Source organism: Piliocolobus tephrosceles, chromosome 16, assembly GCF_002776525.5.
Source record: "Piliocolobus tephrosceles isolate RC106 chromosome 16, ASM277652v3, whole genome shotgun sequence".
NCBI lineage: Eukaryota > Metazoa > Chordata > Mammalia > Primates > Cercopithecidae > Piliocolobus > Piliocolobus tephrosceles.
The window spans coordinates 22,242,595-22,247,448 of record NC_045449.1 but is presented as its reverse complement, the minus strand read 5'-3'; the positions used below and the strand labels follow the sequence as shown (position 1 = coordinate 22,247,448).

The following is a 4,854-nucleotide window of genomic DNA, read 5'->3' as shown; positions in this document are numbered from 1 at the left end:
ACAGAATGTTTCATCAGTTTTAATTTTAAAATATGACTACCACATTGGGAAAATGAAATAAACACAAGAAAATAAACTGTACAAAGGCAAAGTAGAATAACAAAAAATATTTTACTAAAACATAAGATTTACAAAAGTTTCCAGACAAGCCATACAAAATGGTCACAAGCTTTTTTTGAAGGGGGGAATCCACACTTGACAGCAACGTTATTAGTGAGGGCTGTGATGTTTGTTTAATGTTCCCATTTTGGTTCAAACAATCAAGCTTGTCCATCTACAGCGTCTAAATAAAGTTAGACTTGGCTAGAGAGCATATTCTAAAGACCTGGTTAGCTGCTTTTAACCAATGCAATTAGATCACCAAAAAAGGGGTAAAGGAGCCCATAAAATTAAAATAAAACTACCTCCCCCCTCAAAAAAATAAAATAAAGAAAAACACCCACATCCCTGCAGCTAACCTGACAACTACGTTCATTCACAGTGCTTTATACTTAAACCAGGAAGGGGGAAATGAATAAAAGCAGGGAGGAGCCACTGCTTTTAAACATTTCACAACAATCCAGATGACACTTCTAGCCTCTGCTCATGCTTTATGACAGTGAATCAGGACAAGACATAGATTTGCTAATGTGCATTTAATCACCAAAGGACTGAAGATGTCTGGACTTTTTTATTCTGTAATATTTCTAAGATTGTGTCCATTAAATGCAAACAGAAAGGAGAAAGTCTTGGCAGAACAGGAGAAGTGATGCACACTTAATGATCGGATCAATTTAAATATTATTCATGGCATATAGCCTAGTCCATGCTCTAGCTGTTTCTATGGCTTGGGCTTCATTGGTATTCCACTGCTCCGCTACATCATTTGCTAATGGATCATCTGGATTGGGAGCACTTAACAAGGCCTGGATCGATAGCAGAATGTGTGGATCTGCAGTGCTGGGGACCACTTATCTTTCAAAACATCTAGACATATTCTTCCCAACTTGTCTACATTAGGATGATAAATTTTGGTCATGAAACATACTTTAGGGGCTGCCACTGGGTATTCTTCAGGAAGGAATAGTTCAAGTTTAAAAGTCCCTCCCTCAAAGGGGGAATCTTGAGGGCCAGCAATGACTACAATGAAAATAACGGGCGTTGCTCTCATCTGGTTCTGCTTTGATGCCAGGAACTGGTTCTGTCAGCAAACGCTGGGTTTCCTTGATGATCCTGTGGGACAGCCCAGCCATCTTGTCAGAACCCAAGTTCGGCCTCTGTTCTTGTCTCGATCAACTGTATTTCTATACTTACAAAAACAGTTGGAGAATCAAAACTCTTACATTCCATTTATAATCACATTCCCAAATAGAAAATTTAAAGATAAATGTAACATAATTTATATAAAACCTTTACAATGAAAACTATAAAATCCTACTGAGAGAAATTAAAGGAGACCTAAATAAATTTTTAAAATACTCTGTTTCTGAATTGGAAGATTTGCTGTTATTAAGATGCAATTCTCCCCAAATGGATCTCTAGATTAAATGTAATCTTATTTAAAATTTCAACAGGCTTCTAAACAATCTGATAGTGCAAAGGACCCAGAGAAGTCAAAATAATTTTGAAGGTACAGAACAAATTTGGAAGACTCACACACTACCTCATTTCAAAACTTACTATAAAGCTACAGTAATCCAAACAGGGTGCAACTGGCATAAGGATGGACCTATAGGTCAATGAAACAGAACAAAGTTCAGAAATAAACTAACACATGTTCCATTAATTCTCAACAAAGATATCAACTTGATTCAGTGGAGGGAAGGAGAGTCTTTTCAACAAATGGTACTGAAATAACAGTATATTCATGTGGGAAAAAAAAATCAATGAACCCTGATCCTTAACTAATACCACACACAAAAGTGAATCCAAAGTGAATCATAAACCAAAATGTTAAAGCTAAAACCAGGTCGGGTGCGGTGGCTCAAGCCTGTAATCCCAGCACTTTGGAAGGCCGAGACGGGCGGATCACGAGGTCAGGAGATCGAGACCATCCTGGCTAACATGGTGAAACCCTGTCTCTACTAAAAAATACAAAAAACTAGCCAGGCGAGGTGGCGGGCGCCTGTAGTCCCAGCTACTTGGGAGGCTGAGGCAGGAGAATGGCGTGAACCTGGGAGGCGGAGCTTGCAGTGAGCTGAGGTCTGGCCACTGCACTCCAGCCCGGGTGACAGAGCGAGACTCCATCTCAAAAAAAAAAAAAAAAAAAAAAAAGCTAAAACCGTATGGTGGTGGCTGTGGGTTTAAAAGTCAAAAAACAAACAAACAAACAAACAAACAAACTAAAACTAAAACCTCTCAGAAAAAAACATAAGACAAAATATTTGTGACCTTAGGATAGCCAAGCCTTCTTAAATAGGCCAAACATAAATGAAACATAAGAGAAAACACTGATCAACTAGACTTCATCAAACTGAAAAATTCTGCTCTTTTGAAAGTTACCATACGACAATGAAAACAAGTCATAGGCTCAAAGAAAACACTTGCAAAACCTTTATATGACAACTTATGTCGAGAGTACAGAAAGAACCCTTATAACTCAATAGAAAAAACAGCCCCACAAAAATGGGCAAAAGACTTGAACATACCCCTTGCTAAAGAAGATACACAAATGTCACAACAATCTATGAGTTGTGAATAATAAAAGAGGAGATGCACGAATGGCTAATAAGCACTTGAAGAAGTCTTAACATCACCAGTCCTTAGAGAAATACAAATCAAAACCACAATAAAAACCATTACACTTCTACTAAAATGGCTACAGTAGAAGGGCATGTTGGCAAGGACTTAAAGCAATCTGAACTCTCACACACGACTGACAGGAATGTAAAAAATGATCCAACCACTTTGGAAAAGTTTGACACTTTCTTATGAAGTGAAACACATACTTACCATACATCTCAACAATACAACCTCTAATATTTACTCAAGAGGAATGACAGCATATGGCCAAAGTTTTGTTTGTAAATGTTCATAATGGTTTTATTTGTAATAGCCAAAAACAGAAAACAACCCAATGGTTGAATGGATAAGGAAATTGTGATATATCACACAATGGAAATCATTCTATTATAGAAAGAAATCAATTACTGACATTTAAGAAAAAGAATGGGGGGTGGGGCAAGATGGCCAAATAGGAACAGCTCCAGTCTCCAGCTCCCAGTGCAAGCCACACAGAAGACAGGTGATTTCTGCATTTTCAACTGAGGTACTGGGTTTATCTCACTAGGGAGTGCTGGACAATCGGTGCTGGTGAGCTGTTGCAGCCCGACCAGTGAGAGCTGAAGCAGGGTGAGGCATCGCCTCACCTGGGAAGCGCAAGGGGGAAGGGAATCCCTTTTCCTAGCCAGGGAAACTGAGACACACAACACCTGGAAAATTGGGTAACTCCCACCCCAATACTGCACTTTAAGCAAATGGGCACACCAGGAGATTATATCCCACACCTGGCTGGGAGGGTCCCATGCCCACGGAGCCTTCCTTATTGCTAGCACAGCAGTCTGCAATCTAACTGCAAGGCAGCAGCGAGGCTGGGGGAGGGGCACCCACCATTGCTGAGGCTTAAGTAGGTAAACAAAGCCCTGGGAAGATCGAACTGGGTGGAGCTCACAGCAGCTCAAGGAGGCCTGCCAGTCTCTGTAGACTCCACCTCTGGGGACAGGGCATAGCTCAACAACAAAAACAACAACAACAAAAAGCAGCAGAAACCTCTGCAGACGCAAACGACTCTATCTGACAGCTTTGAAGAGAGCAGTGGATCTCCCAACACGGAGGTTGAGATCTGAGAAGGGGCAGTCTGCCTGCTCAAGTGGGTCACTGACCCCTGAGTAGCCTAACTGGGAGACATCCCCCACTAGGGGCAGACCAACACCCCACACCTCACATGGTGGAGTACACTCCTGAGAGGAAGCTTCCAAAGAAAGAATCAGACAGGTACACTCGCTGTTCAGCAGTATTCTATCTTCTGCAGCCTCTGCTGCTGACACCCAGGCAAACAGGGTCTGGAGTGGACCTCAAGCAATCTCCAACAGACCTACAGCTGAGGGTCCTGACTGTTAGAAGGAAAACTAACAAACAGAAAGAACACCCACACCAAAACCCCATCAGTACGTCACCATCAGCAATGACCAGAGGCAGATAAAACCACAAAGATGGGGGAAAAGCAGGGCAGAAAAGCTGGAAATTCAAAAAATAAGAGCGCATCTCCCCCTCCAAAGGAACACAGCTCATCGCCAGCAACGGATCAAAGCAGGACGGAGAATGACTTTGATGAGATGAGAGAAGAGGGCTTCAGACCATCAAAATTCTCAGAGCTAAAGGAGGAATCACGTACCCAGCACAAAGAAACTAAAAATCTTGAAAAAAGAGTGGAAGAATTGATAACCAGAATAATTAACGCAGAGAAGGCCATAAACGAACTGACAGAGATGAAAACCATGACACGAGAAATACGTGACAAATGCACAAGCTTCAGTAACTGACTCGATCAACTGGAAGAAAGAGTATCAGTGATTGAGGATCAAATGAATGAAATGAAGTGAGAAGAGAAGTCTAAAGAAAAAAGAAGAAAAAGAAATGAACAAAGCCTGCAAGAAGTATGGATTATGTAAAAAGACCAAATCTACGTCTGATTGGGGTATTGGAGTGCCTGAAAGTGAGGGAGAAAATGGAACCAAGTTGGAAAACACTCTTCAGGTTTTCATCCAGGAGAACTTCCCCAAACTAGTAGGGCAGGCCAACATCCAAATTCAGGAAATACAGAGAACGACACAAAGATACTCCTCCAGAAGAGCAACTCCAAGACACATAATTGCC

At 41.3% G+C, this 4,854-nt stretch overlaps 1 pseudogene; it reads right to left on the bottom strand.

Moving 5' to 3' along the window:
• Window positions 1-773: 773 nt before the first annotated feature.
• LOC111520782 lies at window positions 774-1,232 on the bottom strand (annotated as a pseudogene).
• Between the last annotated feature and the right edge of the window lie 3,622 nt (window positions 1,233-4,854).